The sequence below is a fragment of the Bos mutus genome, chromosome 18 (genome assembly GCF_027580195.1).
Source record: "Bos mutus isolate GX-2022 chromosome 18, NWIPB_WYAK_1.1, whole genome shotgun sequence".
In the NCBI taxonomy this organism is placed as follows: domain Eukaryota; kingdom Metazoa; phylum Chordata; class Mammalia; order Artiodactyla; family Bovidae; genus Bos; species Bos mutus.
Genome location: NC_091634.1, coordinates 20,671,295 through 20,694,441, shown reverse-complemented (window position 1 = coordinate 20,694,441; position 23,147 = coordinate 20,671,295). Strand labels below are relative to the sequence as shown.

General features: G+C 46.3%; 1 long non-coding RNA gene across 3 annotated transcripts in view; it reads left to right on the top strand.

The window, feature by feature from the left end:
- LOC138991812 (uncharacterized) overlaps positions 1 to 21,533 on the top strand; it is a 34,073-nt gene extending 12,540 nt beyond the window's left edge. The window contains exons 2-3 of one of the 3 annotated variants that reach the window (XR_011467700.1): positions 4,415 to 4,730; positions 19,506 to 21,533. This is a non-coding gene — a long non-coding RNA (uncharacterized lncRNA). Of the gene's footprint in view, positions 1 to 4,414; positions 4,731 to 4,959; positions 5,110 to 19,487 lie in introns of those variants that run through there. The other 2 variants (XR_011467699.1, XR_011467701.1) reach the window with 2 other exon arrangements.
- The last annotated feature ends 1,614 nt before the right edge of the window (positions 21,534 to 23,147 follow it).

The following is a 23,147-nucleotide window of genomic DNA, read 5'->3' as shown; positions in this document are numbered from 1 at the left end:
GTTTCCTAGGTGGCACAGTGGTAAAAGAATCTGCCTGCCAAGGCAGAAGACGCAGGAGACTCGGGTTCGATCCCTGGGTTGGGAAGATCCCCTGGAGAAGGAAATGACAATCCATGGCAGTATTCTTGCCTGGAAAAATTCCAAGGACAGAGGAGCCTGGCAGGCCACAGTCCATGGGGTCATAAAGAATCAGACATGACTGAGCGCGCACACACACACACACACACACACACGCATGCACACACATGGTAAGAGTATGTGTAACTTTATAAGAAGCTGCCAAACTGTTTTCCAAAGTGGATGTTATCATTTTGTGTCCCCAGCAGCAAAGACTGAGAGTTCTGTTTGCTTCTGAAGAGGGTTTAATGGATGGGTAAATGCTTTGCAAAGAGTGAGGTTACTACTCAGATGCCAAGGTGGGAGAATTTAGAAGAGGTTGTTCTAAACTCACCTCCTCTGGGCTCCCAGCCCATCTGCTGTTTGCAGACAGAGTATTTCCAAGAAGAAATACTTTCAAGAGGGAATAGGTGAGCACCACTCTTCTCATTTTGCAAATGAGGGTGTGGCACTGCCTCTCTTGGATGAGCCGTCCATGGTCTTGTATTTTATTCCTGGATTCACAAAGTAAATGAAGTATGGGCATTTGGAATGTTGCTATGCTATGTGGCAAGAACTAGCTAGAGAAACATATCCAGATGTACAATCAGAATGTCAGGGCTAGTGGGGACCTTAAAAGCTCTCACTTTGGACATGATGACCTATCACACACCCAGAACCCCAGAATCCCAGCCCAGGACTCTTTGTCTCCCAGGTTCAGGGCAGGGTCCCAGCAATGGTAAACTGGGATGGGCTTATGGGTCATGGTAGCTGTGTGCTCAGGAACAGAAATGAGGCTAAATGCCAGGTACACTGTGGCCAGAGTGCCTGCATTCCAGCTTGCATCCCCCAAGCCTTCACTTCCTTTATTTTAGTGCCCAGTTCTGAGGCACCTTCACATTTCAAATGTCCTGAGAATATGTTTAATTAGAACTTGGCCATACAGCCTTTTAAAATAAAACAGAAGGGACCAGCTAATTATATCGCTCAGCATTCTGCGGCAAACATATATTTTTTAATAAAACACTTTCCTAACCAGAGGAATCCCTTGAGAGGCAAATCCTCATTTATAAGAAGTTTCCCAAAGGGACTTAAAGATGACTTATAAAGAAAGGAGACAAAGAGAGTAAGGAAGTGTTTTCCAAGAGCTTTTAAAAGATATGCTCATTCTGAGGTTGAAGTCCAGATATTTTAAAGATGTAAATTTTTTGTCCAAGTGTCTTATAATAATTTCCTTTTTTAAATATAATTTATATATTGCCTTTCCCCTTTTTGATTATTACTATAAATACCCATATTTCTTATCCAGATTCTTTTTTTAATAAGTACAATATTTAAATAAACAAGTGATTTTCTCACAATGCACTCCATTTCGCACTGGTTCCCACCCCCTCCTCCAGCTCTGCCACTATGCACCCACGCCCTTCTCAGTTCATTTTGTTATAGCCCCATTTAAAAAGAAGCAAAATAAATAGGTGAGCTTCATTCAATTAGATATTTTATTTAACTAATCATAGCCCCCAAAGTATCATTTCAACATGTAATCAATATAAAATGATTAGTAATAGATTTTTGTATTCTTTTTTCATGTAAACCTTTGAAAGCTGGTGTATGTATTGTATTTACAACACATTTCAGTTCAGATCAGCCACGTTTCAAGTGCTCAGTGGCCACACAAGTAGCTAATAGCTACTGGATGGGGCAGTGCAGGTCCAGACAAGGAGTCTTCCAGAGAAACTTGCTGTCCTTGGCATCTTAACTTAGTCCCCAAATCCAGCGACCATATGCCTCCCTCATACCCCTTACTGGCCTTTTGTGTTGGCAGTAGGTCAGGTGGTCACATGTAATATGACTACCTTACCTGGGCATTTTTACCTCTTTTCTGCCTTGCTAATGATACACCACAGTATCTCCCCAGCCCGGTTTGTTTTGGACTCATTCATTCAGAAACATTTATTGAGCACTTCCCAGATGTTAAGCCCTGTGCCCGGCCCTGGAAATACAGGTGAGCAGACAGACTTTTCTTGCGAATTAATTACAGAACTTTTCAGTGTTCTTAGGGTCTAGTGGGGAGACAGACTTTACTCAAATAGTTATGGAAGTCTGTAATTTCAAACTGTGATAAGGGCTGTGAAGGAGATGTACATTAAAAAAAAAAAAATGCTAACCCTTGGGTCACTGCTTGTGTGGCTTGTCCCTCGGGGTGTTTAGTAGAAGTTGTCCAGCCCCCAGCCAGGTTGTCTTGCTGAACATTGATGTGACAGAGGAGAGGCAGATGAGACAATCTCAAGATCTCCCTAGTCCCGAGCATCTGTAAGGAAATTTCCAGGACCAATAGCCACTCACCAGTTCTTAAGCCAGTGACCCAATTCATCCATTTGTGTTTGTGTAGGTTGCTCAGTTGTGTCTGACTCTTTTGTGACCCTATGGACTGTAGCCCGCCAGGCTCCTCTGTCCATGGAATTCTCCAGGCAAGAATACCGGAGTGGGTTGCCATTCTCTTCTTCAGGGCATCTTCCCAACCCGCGATTGAACCCAGGTCTCCCGCATTTAGGCAGATTCTTTACTATCTGAGCCACCAGAGAAACCCTATTATGAGGCTGCTAGAACACCAGTCGTAAAGAGGAAGCAGAACACAACTCATTCATTCATTCAAGCATCAATTCTTACCGAGTAATCTGTGGGATGTGAGGCCCCACTCTGGACATTCAGGGAAGCAAGGCCAGCATTCTCTTTGGCCAGACTACACTACCAGCTGGGCACACTTTCCTAGAGAAGATAACACTTTAAAGAAGAGGAAAAATCAATGCTGATAGAACTCCTTCTCTGGTTCCTAAAATGATATTGTCCCCCGTGGCTGGTGATTTGAGCCTGGGACCGAGCTGGGCAGCCTGAGCCCTGCATGGATGCAATCTTGCGAGCGCCTCAAACCTGGCCGGATCAATAAACAAGAGGCAGTGCCGAAGCCAGCTGGGTGGAGGGGGGCTGGGTTCAAGGGGCAAAGTCTACCATTCCTCTTCTACTCCCTGAAAGAGGACAGGGACCCTCCCTTCAGTCCGAAGTCCCCGGGGACAGGGTAATTTCAGCTGCACTTGATGTAACCTATACATCACTGCCTTCTTGACCAGTTCTCAAATTAAACTCTGATGTATAAAGTTAAACAAAAATGAGATAAAAATTGGCAGAGGTTGAAGAGGGTCAAAGTAGTCAAAACGCAAGGTAGACCATTGCTCCTTTTGATTTATGTTGTTCTGTACACTTAGAAAAAAGAAAATTGTAAATCTCCCTGAGACTTTTTTTTCAATGAGAGTGAGGCATTACTAATTTATTTTCAATAGAGTCCCAGGTTTCTCAACTGGGAGGAGCGCTGGGCCTATTGTTTCTGGTGAAGACGTCATGGTTTGACCTCAGAAGGGGCTTGTGATGACAGGAAAGCACCCTGCAGAATTAGAATTCTCAGGCAGCAGGCTTAACCAGGATCCAGCGGCATCGCTGATGCTGCAGACCTCAGGGTCTGCTCTGCCTTCTCATTTAATCTCCACAATCCCGGATGAGGTGAAGCACACAGAATTTATCGTTCCCCTTTGTTAGCTGAGGAAACTGAGGCTTAAGGAAACTGCATGTCTTTGATAAAATACCAGCATGCCTAAGGTGCTGCGGCACAGAAGTGGAGAGGACAAAGGCCAACTCTTACAGACCTCAGCTTCCAGGGAAAGAGAAAATAGCCAAGTGAAATGAATAAAAATAAATATGATTAAAGGTAGAATGAATTGCTGTGAAGAATATGGAGCAGGAGAAGAGAATAGAGAGGTGGGGATGTGGAAGCCAATGGAAGGTGTAAACCATCACTTTGATGATTTTGGAAGATCACAAGGGCAGCTATGTGGATGATGAAGTTAGGTGGGCAAAGGTGAGGTCAGGGGGTCAGTGAGTAGGCAGGGACCCTGGTCCCAGCAGGACACAGTGGTCACTTAGCCCATAGTACTCGCTACGGTGGGGCTGAAGATCTATTTTGAAGGTAGGGCATCTGAAAAGGAGTCTTTCTTCACTGCACAGCCTGCAGTCACTTTGCAACACTGAGGTACCTGAATCCCAAGCCAACTGCTTCTTGCGGGGAATGAAAAAGGGGAAAGATGGGGCTGAGATAGCAATAGTGGAAAGCAGGCATTCTGGAGAGGGGTACTTGGTCCAGGCATATTTGTGCGTGCACATGTGTGTTTATGAGTGTGTGTGTTGTGACACACACTTTCAGCCCTGTTTTTTCTAATTAATTGTGAAAATGAACTTCCAGCGCATTTACCTGTATTCTTTCCTTAAGCCCTTAGTCTGTCTCTTGTTGCTGCCGCTCCACTGAAACCACTCTCTTCAAGGGCATCCTCACCTTCCACATTGCCCAGGCCATGACCAAAGACCCAAGTTTCCTCACACAGTGGCAGCTCAAGGGGTTCCTGAGGCCCATCTGCCTGGTACATGGCATGGATTTCTGCACAGAGGTCACCTCCGTGGGAAGAGACTAGGATGAGGTTTCTGTGGATGTCAAGACCAGCCTTCAGCCCGTGTTCTGATGCAACCGCAGCTGCTGCAGGGCCCACAACCTGAGGGGCTTCACAGGGACCTGTGTGAGGACGCCTCAGGTAGAGCTCATCCCTGACATGAGTAGCTTCTTCTCTCTACAGAGCACTGGCAGCCTCAGGCCAACCTCACCAAGTTCTCTGGAACTTCCTCTGAAGGTCCCTCTCTGTGTTGGGCTCTGGAGGGGAAGGCAGCATGGAAGGGGGTTGGGAAATGCAGAAGAGCTGGTCTACTGAGGCCACACCCTTGCTGGGCACCCAGGTAGACTGCATGTCTCATTCTCCCTTGTAGGTTGATGTGGTCATCTCAGTTTCCTCAGATGGAACGTGAGCAGAAGGGATGTGTTCTAGCGCCAGGCCTAACTCACAAAAAGCCCCTGGAAACACTCCTCCATTCTTGGCAGCTTCCATCAGCTGGACACAGATGACGATGAGGAGCCAGGGAAAAGTGAAGCCGCAAACTAGAGGGAGGCTGGGTCCCTGAGTAACACTTCAAAGACTGCCACTTGAGCAGGAAATAAACATCCAACTGTGTAGAAATTTTGCCTGTTGGGCCTGTTTGTTACACAGCTTGGCTGACCGTAATACAATTCTTGTTCTCAGAGAGTTTATAGTCCCATTAAAAAGACTCAGTTACACAATTCTGAAACAATAGTGGGTGTCTCAGAAGAGGAGGTGGGTTATAGGGTTATAGGCTTTCAATTCTGAAGTTCCCCTAGGCTACAGGCTCCTGGCCCTGTGACTTTACCATCTAAACCCTTTTCTAGAAAAGTGGGAAAGAGTCAGATTGGGGGAAGGCACTACTGGCAGAGGAACACCACAACTAAAGGCTCACAAATAGGACTTGAAGCAAACAACAAGATGAGATGAATGCCAATGATCCTCAGAAGGGGAACACAAGTAAATGGTCCCTAAATATCTAATAACTTCTGCTGTCACAGGTGGAATAGGATCAGAGGTCTATAACTTCTCTCTGACCTAATATACCTCTTTAGTTCCTGAAAGCAGGGAACACTGAGCCTGATATGTAGGGCATCAGTCTCCCACGTCCCTTCTCCAGGCTGGTCCCTCAACCTGTTATCTGGGCTTCAGGAGATAAGTTCTCCCAGTCTCAGATGCTTGATGAGAACAGCAGTCTTACCCTGCTTTCTCCAGAGGCTATAAGGAAGGGGATTTCATCATGTTTCTGAGCTGAGGGTCCTAATGGAGGCTTCTGAGTATCAGCTGAAATTCAGATGTGGTCTTTGTGGTCCCAGTTCCCAGCTGGGCACTGGCAAGTGTGACTGGGCTGGGGCCATCTGAACACAATAAGCTTGGGAGCAGAGCCGACTGCTCATTTCTGGTTTCTAACTGAGGACCCAGAGTCCTGGGGCAGGGGCCTCGCCATCCTCCACCCTCTGCTGGTGGCAGGACCACAGAGGTATTGAAAGCAGTTTCCCCTTTGATGGGGGAAGACAGACACGGATGCTACTGGTTCTCTTGTGGTGGACTCTGCACCCCCCACAAACCCTGACTGCACCCTAATAGACAGTGCTTCTCTGGGCACACAATGACAAGTATGAAGGCACCTAAAAGTCCCAGCTCCCTGTTTTGACTTGTGGTGTGACCTTGACCTTCTTACTCACCTCACCCCCCACCCCACTGCTTCACAACAATTATTTCACAAGGTTCTATTAAATTAGCATTCATTGTTTATTATATAAATATTGTTCACTGTTGAGTTAGGTAGTATAGCAGGATACTTTGATTGTTTCTGTTCTTTTTTGGGGGATGCTGTGCTGGGTCTTGAGGCACACAGGGTTTTTCTCATTGTGGTGTGTGGACTCCTCCTATTGCAGAGCACAGGCTCTAGAGAGCTCAGCCTCAGTAGTTGTGATGCTCAGTTTCCCTACAGCATGTGGGATCTTAGTTCCCTGCCCAGGGATCGAACCCACATCCCCTGCATTGGAAGGCTGGATTCTTAACCGCTAGACTGCCGGGGAAGTCCTGCTTGATTTTCTTGGTACATACGATTAAGCCACCCCTACAACCTCTCCGTATGACTTTTCACAAGGTCGAATGTATCAGATGGTCTCTTGCTGTTGGAGGCGTCTGCTGAGTCCTCTGATGGTATGGTCTGGTCTGTACTTGAGTGTCATCACAGCTATTGTCTGGAGCTCTTAATCACTGCCAACCTGGGAACTCCCTTCCCCTCTTTCAGACATTGGATACCCTGCTTCCTGGAGCTTCTGTCTTTTCTTTCTTGGTTTAATCCCTCCTTTCACTGATGCACAATGCCTAGGAGCCTTCTGACGATGTAGTTATGACGTCTGGATTAAGCTGGCAGGTGAAAGAAGTTTCTTCTGCCTTCTCTTCTAACCATCCCACAAACAGAGAACAAAACAAAACCATGGCAAATAAATGAGAGGGCAAGAATGCCAAGCAGAAACACAAACTCGGTGTCTATAACCTGATACTGAAAAGGGTGGAACGTGGATGGGAGAGGCTTGTCTGCAGCAACACTGGGATCGATCTGCCAGGCGGAACCCCCAGTAGCTCAGGGCACACCACACATGGCTTAGGAGACACCACACGTGGCATGAGGTCACCTTCGAGGGAGGCAGTTTGGCCCCCATTCAAGAACCTATGACCCCCTCCCCAATTATCTGAAAGATGGGCGTTGAAAAGCTAGAGTGAATATCAAACGCAAAACAGTGAGATTTAGAGCAAGTCTGCTGTTAAACACAGACCCCCAGTTCCCTCTTCTCTCAACGAGCAGAGGCAGGTCAGGAGGTAAACTTTTCCTTATGTAATACAAGTTCTAGGCATTTTAACACAGGTGTAGATTCCTGTACCCTCTACTATAGTCAGGATACAAAAGAGTTCCATCACCCTCCGGCCCCACAAAACCCCACTCCATCATGTTTCCCCCTTTTTGGACACACCCACCCCTTACCCCAGACCCCTAGTAAGCTTTGGTCTGTTCTCCACAACGTACCTCTTCAAAAATGTCATACAGGTGGAATCAGAGCATATGTATGTAACCTCTCGAAACTGGTTTTTCATTTGGCACAATGACTTTTTGATTCATCCAAATTATTGCATACATCAGTCTTTGTTTCTCTTTGTTGCTGAGTGATGTCCCATCGTAGGGATATACCGCAGAGCAATTATCCATCTCCCCTCAAAGGACATTTGGGCTGTTTTCTGTTTTGGCAATTATGAATCGTGCTGCTACAAACATTTGTACACAGGGTTTGGTGTGAAGACAGATATTTATTTCACTTGGGAAGGTACCCAGGAGTAGGATTGTGTGGGTTACAGGGTGAATGTACATTTACAGGAAATGACCAAACCCTTTTCTAGACTTACTCCGCCACTCTTCTTCCCACCAGCAATGCACGAGCGTTCCTGTTGCTAGACCTAGCCAGAACTTGGTATTGATAGTACTTTTGTTGTTGCTGTTGTTAGTCATTTTAATAGGTATATAGTGGTATCTCATTATGGTTTTAAGTTCTATTTCCCTAATGACTAATTATGTTGAACACTTTTCATGCGCTTCTTCATCATCCTTACATCGTTTTGGTAAAGTGTCCCTTGAAGTGTATGTCTGTTTTTTAATTGAGTTGTTTGTTTTATCGTTGAGTTTTGAGAGTTCTTTGTATATTAAAGGTGCAAGCTCTTTGTTGTATTGAATAGGTGATTTGAAAAATTTTCCCCCAGTTGGTAGCTTATCTTTTCATTCCCTTCCTTGTCTTTTTTTGAGTAAAATTTTTAAATTGTGATGATGGAGACCATCTTTAAACTTATTCCTATCCCCGCTACTATGCACTTATTGAGCACTGGGGTATGCAGATTCCTGCTAGGTACTGCAGAAGACTCATGGGATTGAGTGCTTAAGGAATCATCTGATGAAGTCACTGCCCTTTCCCCTCGGGAGGGGTGTCCAGTTTCGACCCTGAGCCCTGAGAGGGGCTTGGGACTTCCTCAGATGTTGTACCTGCAACTCTGCTAAGTTTTAAACTTGTCCATTAGAATTATAGCTGAGCATCCCCATCTTACCCACACTTATAAAAGTCATTTCCTCCCTCTCCCCACATAACCTGCTCGTCCAAATTCAGCCCAGGCTTGAAACCTTCTCTGATCCGAAACTTCCATTTCTTTGTCTGTTGCCTGCTTTGATTATGTCACCCTTTCTGCCAGCTGGTTGGGTTTTAAGGATTAAATCACCTATGTAAAGCTTTTAGAAATGCCCAGCACCAAGCCTATTACAAAATATGTTTCCCATGTAAGTTGCTGCAAAACCAGACAAACCCCTAAACGCCAAGAGCTCCTCATCTTAAGGTTCCCTGCCATCCTCCCCTAGAAGCCAGGATCTACCAGAGGTCTCTGCAATATGATTTCAATGGCAGCAAACCAGCCCACGTGTAGACACCTCAGGCAACAACTCGCACTATCCCACAAACTTTATGGAAATAGCTGCCAAACGGCAACACTATGTGTGGGATTTTAGGTGACCTGGCAAGTCAGTAGAAGGAAGGCTACTGAGCAGCTCTGAGCCAGGGGCTTCCGGTTGCTCCTAGGGCCTACCACCAAGGTAGGTTGACATGGCCGCTAGTCCTCCAGAGTGCCCTGGGCTTCCTTTTCTAGGATGGGGACAAACCAAAAGCAGACCTGAGTCTGCAGTTCCGTTTAGTGGGCCCTGTTCCCAAATGTCGATTCCTAATAGGCAACAGCTGCTGCTGTGGTTTCTTCTGGGCGAGTGATTCATGTCTTTGCTCAGAAACGATAAGCAGAACAAATGTTTACTTAGACGGATAACAGAGGGACAATTGGAAAACAGAGACTGGCAACTGGAAATATGTTGTTGCGATTTGATCCATGACAATGAATCTGAATTAGTCATATGGCACTAACTGGCCAGGCTTTCTAGGGGCTGGAGGCAGAGTGGGCCGTCAGGGGCAGGAGGCAGCTCGCCTTCCTGGAAGAGGAGTACCAGTGATGGAAGGACACGTGGAAAGGAAGTCCTGAAGGTTTGCTCAGAGCACGTCAGAGCTGCTGCCCCCTCTCCAGGTCACCCTCCCTGACCGGCTGCCTTACTGGGTATCCAGTCTGATGCCTCACCCAGAGGAGCCGTGGTGAGAAGGGGAAGCTCGGCACACACGTGCCTGCTGCCTCTAAAGTCCATGAACATCTTCTTACACATTCAGAAATGAAAGAAAACCGTTAACTTTCTGTGTGCATGCATGAGAGAAAAGCTTTTAAGAAATCCAAACACTCCACAATAATGAATTTGAATCTTCGGGACAGTGGTACCTATATTGATTCACCTAAGGAAGAAACAAATACCTTCAGTGCTGAAACCTAAACGTGGGGCTGTGGAAGAGGATTTGCAGTCTAATTATGTCTACATAATTTAAGATCTTGCATCCTATTTTATGCCTATACACTATGTACAGTCATCCTCAAATACATTATTTAGTAGAGAGATCATAAATATTTCTATAAGAAGGGAGAAAAGGCAGAAGTATAATTTCTTTTTTTTTTTTTTGCCCCAAAGAGAAAAATACTATGTTTTGTGAAAAATGTCTTAGAGAATCAGGAGGAAAAGTACAGGGAAAACCCCAAACTCAGATTCCTTCTTACTCAGGACAGAACCTCTGTGGTTGGTGCTGACGAGTCTGGAAGCATAATTGAAGTCAAAAGGAAGGTGTTCTTTCTCAGAGCAGCAATACTGGGCTGGGCATGGGAGGGGGCTCTTTTAACAGCAAACATGAGCATGGCGAATAAAGAATTCAACCTTAACTTCACAGGTGGGTTTTTCTTTTTTTAAATCAATTGTTAATTGTTTTTCATTGGAGTACAATTGCTTTAGAATGTTGTGTTAGTGTCTGCTATACCACAACGTGAATCAGCTGTACTTACACATATAATACATATATATCCCTTCCCTCTTGAGCCTCCGCCCATCATCCTACCCCTCTGTGTTGTCACAGAGCACTGAGCACCTGTGTGATACAGCAGGTTCCCACCAGCTAGCTATTTCACAGATAGCAGTGAATATGTGTCAGTGCTACCTTCTTGGTCCATCCCACCCTCTCCTTCCCCTCTTGGGTGCACAAGTCTGTTCTCTATATCTGTGTCTCTATTCCTGCCTTGCAAACAGGTTCATCAGTAGCATTTTCTAGATTCCGTATGTATGTGTTAATATACGATACTTGTTTTCCTCTTTTTGACTTACTGCACTCTATATGACAGATTCTAGGTTCATCCACATCACTACAAATGACCCAGTTTTGTTCCCTTTTATACCATATCATCCTTATCCATTCATCTGTCGATGGACATTTAGGTTACTTGATATCACAGGTGGGTTTTTCTAAGCATGATATAAAGTGTGTAAATGGGATGACGTGCTCCCCTCTGGGCGTCCACCAGCACTTCCTGTAGGAGGCTGTCTGGGGCTGAAGCAGAGGCTGGAGGAAGTGGGGTGGGGCCCAGGAGCCCATGAGTGGATGTCCTTCCATATTGGAGAAGACAACTGTCGGGTTTGGTGGCCCAGCTCTTTTCCCTCCTTCTTCCACTGACAGCAATACATGAGGTTTGGGTGTGATTAGAAAACGCTGCCCCCTTCCCCTCGATAGGCCCCAGTTCCAGGGAAATCTTGTGGTCCAGGCTGAGTCAGTGAACTGCCTCCAGCCGGTCCCCTGAGGCTGGTGTTGGATGGTTCCGTGGCCCAGTCTGGGCAACTGAGAGTTTAATGCAGAACTTGTGCCTGAATTTCCAGGGCTGAGAAGCTGCTTTTCTGGCCAGTTGCTGAGAGGACGGTGTGATGTTAGGGCTGCCAGTGGGCATGCATTTGCCGCATGTCCGGCCAGAGTTTATGTCCCTGGCTAGACCACACTTAGACTTCTCACTGACTCATGCCCAACCCAATTAGATGCTTTTTTTTTCTGCCTGGATTTATCACCATTGCAACAGAGAGAGTCATCACAGACACTCCTCTTGGCCCAAGACAGAGAGGGAGGAATGATATGAAGATAAGGACTGGATGTAAGTTCTTCTTGAGAACTCTAAGCACCTCTGGGGGACCACAGGGTCCTCGTGCAGAAGCCCCTCCATAGCTTCCTCAATGTGTCCAGGCTCTGGGTACAGTCAAGGCCTCGACTGTGCGGCCTTCTGAGACCAGCTCCCATGGGCGGTGCTCACCATGGCCAGGTTTTTCTTCCACAGCTCACAGTTTGCCTCCTTGGTTGGGAAGCTGTGGATCAGAGCTCTCAAGAGTGTCTCCAGACTCACTCTGCTCATCCTCTGTCTGCCATGAAACGCTTGAACTGCACAGCACAGAGACGAGTCTCTCCATCTAAAAGCTCCCAGTTCCTCCCACTATGTCCGTGGCTGTGGCCCAACGACCTCCTGCCCATGGATCCCCAGTTCTCTCAGGCTGGTGTTCTCTTAACACGTCCACTCAGAACTGATGCTACTCAACTGGCCTGCTTGGGAGTGAAGGCTGGGGCTTGTGGCTGGGCCACACAGGAAGTCCTGTGTGTGCATGTGTGATCAGTCGTGTTCAACTCCATGCAACCCAGTGGACTGTAGCCCGCCAGGCCCCTCTGTCCATGGGAGCTTTCAAGCAAGAATACTGGAGTGGGTTGCCATTTCTTCCTCCAGGAGATCTGCCTGACCCAGGGATTGAACCCACCTCTCCTGGGTCTCCTGCACTGGCAGGCAGATTCTTTACCACTGAGCTGCTCAGATGTGGTTAAAACACCACTTCTTACTGTTCCTGGAGAAACAACCAGAATTATCCCTACCAGACCTAAAATCCCTGTGTGTGCTGGGTACCAAAGACTCAGGACCTCTTCTCCCTCCTTCCTGGGTGTTTGTTCTCTCTCCTTCTGGGGACCTCTGTCTTTCCTGGATCAGTTCCTGCCCATCCTTTTTTTAGGTCTCAGCTTGAATGGCTCTTCCCTGCCCCCAAACTAGGCCAGACCACTCTGCTGTAAGTCTTACTCATTCATTCATTCATTCATTCATGGGGTGTTTTTTTTTTTAATAGCATCTGCTATTTTTCCTGAACAGGATGCACCCTCATATGAGCTCACAGTTATCTCCATGTCACCCTCTGTGGCTTGTAATGAAGGCCTGTGTCCCTTGCACAGCCCTGTGTTCAGAGCAGCTAGTATATTTATATCAGGCTTTCAGTGAATAAGTGAATGCATTTGTCCCTTATTCCTTATTTGCAGTTTTCTCTCTTGCCTTTCCTACCAAGTCTTGGCCTCGCAGCCCCTAAATGTGTGGCCACAATTCACATTTCCCTAGAACCCCTTCTCAAGTGACCTCATAAACGGGGAGGATGGATCAGGAACTATCTGGAACATGTACAGCCATGAAAAGTCAATGATTCAGGCCCCGGGAGGCCTGGTTTGGAAAGGTATGGTGTTGGAGTGGGTCTCAGAATTGTCAAGCTCCTGGAAACAGAGGGCAGGGGACAGGATTAGTAACCTCAGGCTGGCAACTGGCAACCAAGGGGCTTGCTCCTGGCTGCGGCGTTCTGGCTGTAGTTGGGGCATTAGTGCTAGGGCTCACCCTGCAGTGTGCCCATCGCCTCGAGGGCTCCATGGGCCACTAATGTGCATAATGCATACCAGAGAGGTGACACAGCTTTTACTAGGAAGTCCAGATGTTGAACACACATCCAGGAGACCTGCGAGATTCTGAATTGTCTGTGACATAAAACTATATCAAACATATAGTCTGGTTTAACAATATAGCTTGTGTGTGTATGCGTGCATGCGCACGTCTGTGTGTGTGTGTATGACAGAGAGAGAGAGAGAATCTCATTAAATATTTGGAATGATCACATTTCAGGGGCCTCTGACCATGGCTTTGTGTGCTGTCTCCTGGGTGTGAGTAACTGCGAGGCTGAATTTAGATCTCGTGGCTGGAAGGCCGGGCTGGGCCAGAGTTCATCTGCAGGTTCCTGGCTGGCCCATTGCTCCAGTTCCACTGGGTGTGTCATCAGAGAAGCAAGCAGCATCCTGCCTCCTCCACAGTGGATGATTTCTTCCATAAGAATCAATCCAGTTAAGATCAGAAAATGAACAGTTTCTTTGGGTCTTTCTGCTGCCCCAAGTCGAGAGTCCTCTTGTCAGTCATTGTATAACTATCTGCATGTGTGTGCATGCATGCTAAGTCGATTCACTTCTGTTGGACTCTGTGTGACACTCTGGACTGTAGTCTGCCAGGCTCCTCTGTCCATAAAATTTTCTAGACAAGAATACTGGAGTGGGTTGTCATTTCCTCCTCTAGGGGATCTTCCTGACCCAGGGACTGAACACCCACGTCTCTCTCTCTTTTTTTTTTTTTAGATTTATTTATTTCTTTCTTTTATTTTACAATATTGTATTGGTTTTGCCATACATTGACATGAATCCGCCATGGGTGTACCTGTGTCCCCCATCCTGAATCCCCCTCCCACCCCTGTCCCCATCCCATCCCTCTGGGTCATCCCAGTGCACCAGCCCCGAGCACCCTGTGTCATGCATCGAACCTGGACTGGCAATTCGTTTTACATATGATAATTTACATGTTTCAATGCCATTCTCCCAAACAATCCCACCCTTGCCCTCTCTCACAGAGTCCAAAAGACTGTTCCATACATCTGTGTCTCTTTCGCTATCTCACATACAAGGTTATCGTTACCATCTTTCTAAATTCCATATATGTGCGTTAGTATACTGTATTGGTGTTTTTCCTTCTGGCTTGCTTCACTCTGTATAATAGGCTTCAGTTTCATCCACCTCATTAGAACTGATTCAAATGTATTCTTTTTAATGGCTGAGTAATATTCCATTGCGTGTATGTACCACAGCTTTCGTATCCATTCGTCTGCTGATGGACATCTAGGTTGCTTCCATGTCCTGGCTAGTATAAACAGTGCTGCGATGCACAGTGGGGTACACGTGTCTCTTTCAGTTCTGTGAACCCATGTCTTATGTCTCCTGCATTGGCAGACAGGTTCTTACCACTAGTATACTTATCTAGGTTTCTAAATAGTATTTGTTTACCTTTTTCTAACTGCATAAAATAATATATATTCATAACAGATAACTTAGAACAAATTTTAAATAATATAATTGTAATCTCTTCACTCCCAGAAAATACACCAGTGCATTGGCATCTAGTTTTTTGTGTTTTTCCAATTTGGCCATGCTGCAGAGCTCTATAGGAGCTTAGTTCCCTGACCAGAATTTGAACCTGGGGATCCAACAGTGAAGGCACTGAATCCCACCCGTGGACCACCGGGAGATGCCCTGCATCTAGTTTTCTATGAATAAATATTGTGGAACAAGCCCACAACCTTATTGTGTATTCATTTCCATATCTTGCTTACCTATACATCAAGAATATCTTATTATCATCATTATTACTCTCTGAAAGCACACTTTTACTTGTTTCATACATTCCATTATTTGGATATACTACTATTTATTTCTTTTCTTCCAAGCTACTTTTATTTATTTTTAAAATAGTTTTTGTTGGAGTATAGTTGACTTAAACAAGGTTGTGTTAGTTTCAGGTGTACATCAAAGTGAATCAAATACACACACACACACACACACACACACACACACACATCTCCATTCTTTTTCATATCCTTTCCCCACTTAGAATATTGAGTACAATTCCCTGTGCTGTATAGTAGATCCAAGCTAGTTATCTATTTTATATATAGTTGTGTGTATATGTTAACCCTAATCCCCTAATTTACCACTTCCTCCTACATTTGGTAACAATTAGTTTGATTTCAAGATCTGTGAGTCTGTTTCTATTTTGTAAAAAAAAGTAACTTTGTATGAGTTTAATCATTTTTACTGGTTGCATAGTATTCCACTATTCGGTTATGCTACTGTTTATTTAACCAGGCTTCCATCTCTGGACACTTAAGGTGTTTCACTTATTTTCCAGCAAAAGTAGATACAAATGAACGCTCTTACATATAGATTTTTATGAGTATCTCTGAGTATTTTCTTAGGAAAACCTCAAGACTTTTTTGGGATCGATTGGGAAAGATTCTTTCTCTTGCTCAGACTGCTTGACTGGTAGAAAGTCAGCCTGGGGGAGCTGGAGACCTCTTGGCTGCTTTCTAGGGAAGGAAGCCTTAGAAAAGTAGAAAGGAGAAGGTGAGAGACATGGGCGTCCTGACGGTGTCATCTAAACACCTGGGCCTAGCTGTGCTGGCCTTGCCATCTTTGTGTCTACAATGCATTGCATCTCGTTCAGTCTGAGCTGATGTCTTTTACCCGCCACTAGCAATGGCACCCCACTCCAGTACTCTTGCCTGGAAAATCCCATGGACGGAGGAGCCTGGTGGGCTGTAGTCCTTGGGGTCGAGAAGAGTCGGACTCGACTGAGCGACTTCACTTTCACTTTTCACTTTCATGCATTGGAGAAGGAAATGGCAACCCACTCCAGTGTTCTTTCCTGGAGGATCCCAGGGACAGGGGAGCCTGGTGGGCTGCCGTCTATGGGGTCACACAGAGTCAGACACGACTGAAGTGACTTAGCAGCAAACACTCATCAAACTGAGGGATGAAGTACATGGTCCCAGGGCTGGAAGTTGTGCATGAACTTCTACAATAGGAGTGGCCATCCAGCTTCTGATGAGACTCTTCCTGTGGTGTCTTCAGACTCACTACCTTTGAAACAAGCCCATTTCCTTGCTGGAAACTCTGAGGGCTAAAAGTTCCCTCCTATAGCGACTAAAATGCATTTTCCTTTATTTTTAATTTTCAGATGAAGGTTGGAGAATGCCAGTACTCTTATTGAGGGCGCCAGGGCTAGCACATGATACCCTCCCTACTGCCAGTAATGGGTGAAGTTAACCCAGATTGCAGAGCTATCACTCAGGCACCACCAGAGCAGATATGCAAAGCCTCCTGTTCACGCTTGAAGCAGCATCAATCCCCAGACCTCTAGTCCTCACTTTCCCTTCCTTTTATCTGGGCTGGGAGAGAGGGCTTATGCAGCATGAAGCCATCTTATCCACAGTTTAGCAAATGTCTGTGGAGTCTTTAAAACGGTTTCTATCATAATAAAAATATTTTAACTTATAACCTCACAAAGAGATAGGCATGGGAGTCTTTATAAAGCACAGAAATCCAGATGAGCATAATTTGAAAGTAATTTGAATCGTAATGAGTATTTTTAATGTAAACAGGCAGGAGGAAAATTTTGCTGGGTTCTGATGTAGTACACACACCCAAATATGTGTCTTTCGATGGAAATATGAGTGTCAAGGGAATCCAAGATGGTGCAGCCGTCACTGGCATAAATAAGAGAGAAAGGATATTTTCTGGGGGTTTCAGCAGGAAAAGAAAGGCAATGATTGTGCTATGCAGCCTGTGGTCATTGCCGATCTAGCCTCTGAATGGAAACTGGGGGCAAAATGTAGACAAGCTGAAAACACTGACTAGTTCTTATGAGACAAAAAGAAGGATGTGCTGGAAGGTTTCTTAGAGATAGAGAGGGACAGGTGTCTGCAGATATCAGGCACTTGATACCCCTCCCCCACCTAATATTTGCACTTCTATTGATATTTAACTAGTGCATCTGCCCTACTTCTCCCATTTTTTGTCCTCACACACGTAAGGAACTTTTACACCATTACAGTAGATGTAAGACCACAATCACTTGTCTTGAATAAAATGAAAACAAGACATCATCAGTAAAAGCTAGCCTGATGCTTCTGCTTGCCCAGAGCTCTGAGCCTCAAACCATTCCTTTTTAGCTGAAAGCAATGAGCAAAATGTGAGAAAGATATTTAAGGTGTCCTGACACCAAAATGAGTCTTTGTTGTAATCAGAGTGATTTAAAATAAAGGTAAATAAAACATGGGCAGATATCTCATTGTGATGTCTACTGCTCTTTCATGAGTTGTCCATATGCCACGTCAAAGCTTCTCAACTACTTCTATGACTAAGTACCCCTATTGATGGAGTCCAGTTGCCTCACTGGACACATAGGATGCTGAGAACTAGTGTAGGGAGGAAGTCTTCCTGGGTCTGCAACAGCCCCCTAGCTCCCAGTTCCAGCTTCTTCGTTGCTTCCTTCACCATCTCTGCCATTCACCACAGCAGCTCTTAAATGAATGCTGGGGCAGTCTGCATGTTGGGGGGAACACAGGGCAGATGTTTAACTCTCCTAGAAGGAGAGGCAGTGTGAGGGTGGTCCTCTTCATAGAAAATGTGGTCAGAACCGTGCAGTGCTAAGCTGCCAGCGGGGCCCAAGCCTCATCTCAAGGACAAGGGCACTCAGCTCAAAGGACAGTCTTTGTTGGCTCCACGTTCGGCTTCTTTGGTGACAGCTGCTTCTACCAAAACAAGTGCTGCAAATCCAGGATTTTCAGAAAGAATCTCCAATCCTCAAAAAGGACATGTTTACACCAAAACTTCTCTGTGTGTTCACCCTCTGTTCGCTCAGAGCCTCCTGCAATTTTCTCTGTGATGCATTTTCGTGTGATGGCTTTTGCCCTGGAGCATCCGCACATGCAAATAGACCATGCCTGATGTCCAGCCGGACTCCTCCCCAAACGGAGCCAAACTGTTCATTGTTGTTTATTTCTCCTGCATTTTAAAAATCATGCCTATGCTGAAGCAGAGTGCACACTTTCAAGTTCACTTGCAGATCCGTGGGAAGCTGAAAAGCTTCATCATTACTACTTCAGGGGCTCTTTGTCAGTGTCTTCCATAGGTGGCCTTGGAACCAGACCCTTTTAGCAGCTTCCTTAGCCTTGCCCAGAGTTACAGAATCTGAAGTTTGAGACCATTGTTATAATCCACATTTTAAAATTGGACTGAGTCCTGTCTGCCCTAAGCCAGTGAGTAGATGGTCCTTAAGAGGCAAATATTCATCCTCCACCTGGACATGCTTCAGTACATGGTTCACATCCCTTTCCAGGCCTGGGACTGTGCACTTCATTCTGTAGTTAATGTGAGTTTTGCATAAAAGATAGTGGAAACTGGGTTAAATGAAATGTTGACAAGGGACTGCAAGTTCAGGAACACTTGGATCCAGGAGTTCGATCCATCATGAGCCAATCAGTCAATGGGTCTTCACTGAGCCCCTGCTAAGCCCTGTGCAAGTTCCTGCTGCACGGGAGGAGGTCCCTGCCTCCAGGAGCCTTTTGGCTTGTTGGGGAGGCAAGGTATATATTTGAAGAGGCCTATCCAAAAGGAGACAAATAATAATACAAGATGATGTTCTCAAACACCTGCCATTCTTGGGGCAGACCTTGCCCTATTCATTTATGAACTCACTTTTCATTACCACTTACTTATGCTGATAACTAAAAAAAAAAAGTCTTTATCTCTCTTCTTTAGTAGCAAGCACTGTGCTGAGTTTGAGGCATACAAGTGTGCATAGCATGTAGCCTTGGCCCCCTAGGAGCACACATTCTCCCAGAGAAGGTAACTCTTGGCAGAGACCCAGAGAGCTAGGCAGGTCTGCCTGTGACCCCAGTGACTCTGGGAGCGAACACACTGAGCAGCGGTTCCGTTGTAATCTCTTGTGAAATAGACCTGCCTTTTGTGGCCCATCAGTTTTCCTGCAGCTGCTGTTAACAAGTTGCCACAAACTTGGTGATTTTAAATAACAGACATTGGGACTTTCTTGGTGGTCCAGTAGTTAAGACTTTGCCTTCAGATGCAGGGGGTGTGGGTTTGAACCCTGACTGGGGAACTAAGATCCCATATGACTCAAGGCCAAAAAACCAAAGCATAAAATAGGAGCAATAAAAACTTTTTAAATGGTCCACATACTTTTTTTTTTTTTTAACAGACGTTTATTCTGTCACAGTTCCAGAGGCCAGAGGTCTGAAATCAGCATGAAGTCAGGGGCCAGATCAGGGTGTCACCATGGTCTTCTTCCAGCAGGAAGCTCTGTGGGAGAATCCATATCCTTACGTCGTCAGCTTCTGGTGTCAGCTGGCAGTCTTTGGCTTGTGGCTGCATCCCCTCAGTCAAGTCAGCGTCTTTGAACCTTTGTCCCATCTTTGCATCACCTTCTCTGCGTGTGTCACATTTCCCTCTGCCTGCCTCTCCGAATGTCCCATGTGATTGCACTTGGGGCCCTCAGATATGCAGATGAAACCACCCTTATATTATATATTTATGATGTATAAATATCAATAACCTCAGATATGCAGATGACACCATCCTTATGGCAGAAAGTGAAGAGGAACTAAAGAGCCTCTTGATGAAAGTGGAAGAGTAGAGCAAAAAAGCTGGCTTAAAACTCACCACTGAAAAAACTAGATCATGGCATCCAGTCCCATCACTTCTTGGCAAATAGACGAGGAAACAATGGAAACAGTGACAGACTTTATTTTCTTGGGCTCCAAAATCACTGCAGATGGTGACTGCAGCCATGAAATTAAAAGATTCTTGCTCCTTGGAAGAAAAACAATGACCAACTTAGACAGCGTATGAAAAAGAGACATTACTGTATCGACTAATGTTCATCTAGTCAAAGCTATGGTTTTTCTAGTAGTCATCTACAGATGTGCAAGTTGGACCATAAAGAAAGCTGAGCGCCAAAGAACTGATGCTTTTGAACTGTGGTATTGAAGAAGACTCTTGAGAGTCCCTTGGACTGCAAGGAGATCCAGCCAATCCATACTAAAGGAAATCAGTCCTGACTATTCATCAGAAGGACTGATGCTGAAGCTCCAATACTTTGACCACCTGATGCGAAAAATTGACTCAATGGAAAAGACCCTGATGCTGGGAAAGATTGAGGGCAGGAGGAGAAGGGGACGACACAGCATGAGATGGTTGGACGGCATCACTGACTCGAAGGACATGAATTTAAGCAAGCTCCAGGAGTTGGTGATGGAGAGGAAAGCCTGGCGTGATGCAGTCCATGGGGTCGGAAAGAGTTGGACACGACTGAATGACTGAACTGAACTGCCTCTCCTAATGTCCCATGTGATTGCACTTGGGACCACCAAGATTATCACACCATCTCAAGGTCCTTCACTTAATCACATTTGCAAATCATACCCTCATGGGGTGACATTCACGGTTCCAGTGATTATGACCTGCTAGGCTGCAAATGTGTCCCCCGCACCCCCAAATCTATATGTTGCATCTTTTTAATATAAGTTTATGTATTTTAATTGGAGGCTAATTACTTTACACTATTGTATTGGTTTTGCCATACATCAACATGAATCCTCCATGGGTTACACGTGTTCCCCATCCTGAACCCCCCTCCCACCTCCCTCCCCATAACATTCCTCTGGGTCATCCCAGTGCACCAGCCCTGAGCATCCTGTATTGTGCATCGAACCCGGACTGGCAATTCGTTTCACATATGATATTATACATGTTTCAGTGCCATTCTCCCATATATGTTGTTTCTTAACACTCAAGGGTGAAGGGATTAGGAGGAGGGGCCTTTGGGAGGAACTTAAGTCATGAGGATTCCATCCTCAAGGGTGGGGTTAGTACCTCATAAAACCGGCTCTGGAGAGACCGTCTCGCCCCTTCCGTCAGTGTGGACACAGCAAGGCGATGGCTCTGAACCAGGAGGAAGGCCTTCACCAGAACCTCACCCTGCAGGCATCTTGATCTTGGACTCCCAGCTTCTAGAACCATGAGAAACAAATGTCTGTTTTTATAAATTACCCACTACATGATAGTTTGTCATACCAGCCCAAATGGCCAGAGACAAGACCTAATATCTTTGGGGGCTGTCGTTCTGCCTGCCATATGTGATTTCCCTGGCCATTGCATGCACGCTGGCCTTTAGATGTTGCCGTGAGTATTCACTCCACAAATGTGCAGTCTTCTCTGCTCTCTACCGCTTTCTGGCCAACTTCCCTAGGACACGTGTCATCCTTGCTAAGGAAGAGCTCAGAGTCACAGGTCAGGCTGCAGCTCTGTGGCCTCCCCGAGAGAGGGCCGGCCTTCCCCATCCTGCTGACGGGAGGATTCCGAGAGCCCATCACCGGCTTGTCTCTCTCCGTGTGAATGCCCGCATTCTGTGAGCAGCAAGAGGGTCACAAGTCAGTGCATGCTCGGGGTCAGTGAGGAAACACAGAGAGATTAAGGGGACAAAGAGAGGGCAGGGCAGGGCGTGCTCCCGCTGGGAGTTAACCTAGCAGAACTGCAGCAGGACAGGCAGACAGCCCTGCCCTGCCCCAGGGCCTGGCCCTTCACTGTCTGAGAAGGGATACCAGGTCACTCATAGCCTCTCCTCCATCCTGCATCCCAAGTGCCTGACTCCATACCTACCAGTGAACACCCTGCTTTCCTAACACAAAAGCCAAAGGGCCCTGTATCATCCTGAGCCTCCCAGAAGTGTTGCATTCATATCATGATTTCTTTTCTAGAAGCATCTTACAGGATGCTCATGACCACCAGGGCCCAAGCTTACCATGTTCATTTTCCAGATGAAGAATCTGAGGCCCAGGGAGGCCAACTGAGGATGCAGGCATGGAGAAGGATGGATAAAAACCCCAGAACAAGAACACCCTGCTTGGAGATTGTCTGCTAGATGGGAGTAACTTTCATGGCTAACCTAGCCTAGGACAAGACTGTGTGTAGAAGGGAGAAGAAAAGGTCAGTCCTCAGGTCTTTCTGGACACACCCAGCCTTGGCCTCTGCCCTCACCTCTTCCAAAGCCCTGGAGGGCTGGAGGAGCCAAACACCTAGATGGATGGCTGACACACTCCAGAAGTCTCAGAATACACACAACCTGACGAGCATCTCCAGGACAGGTCTGCTGGGGATATGGGCCCTTGGGGGAGGGTTTCTATAGACACCTGGGCTGAAGTTTTAATCCAGTCCCCTCCTCTTCATTCCCAATTACATTGCCTTCCTCATCACTTGGGCTGTGGTCTATGGGGTCTCGCAGAGTCGGACATGACTAAAGTGACTTAGCAGTAGCAGCAGCAGCAGCAGCAGCCTCATAACTTACAAAGCCATCAAGTAGCTGCAGAGAATCATGGTGCTGGGGCCAGTGTGGGTAGAGGCCTGGCCAGGCTTGATCCCACTGGAGAAAAGTCATCTGATTGTACAGCCTAGGGTCGGATGGGATGATGGGTGATGGTTGAAGCTTTTGGGGGAGAAAAAGGGAATCTGCTGTCCCTGCCCCACCCCTGCCATGTCTGAGAACTGACCACAGTTACCAAGACTGATTCTCAGGGCCATGTCAGCTTTTCTCCCCTTACCTTGTACAGTGGAGCCAGAGCAGACCTCTGCCCCCAGCTGCGCAATCACCTTTCCCTTGAAAGGAGAGAGTGTAGGGCAGCTCTCAGAGCCAGCCTCCTGCCATCAGTGTGCTGGGAACAGTGACTGGGAACTCATGGGTTTCTATCTTCAGTCCTGAAGAAGCAGCAAGATCTGGTCTGCAGAGGGAGAGAGAGGGAAGCCTAGGGAGAGGAGATGCCAAGGTGGGGCCTGACAGTGTTCCCAGTTTCTGGGACACATCCTT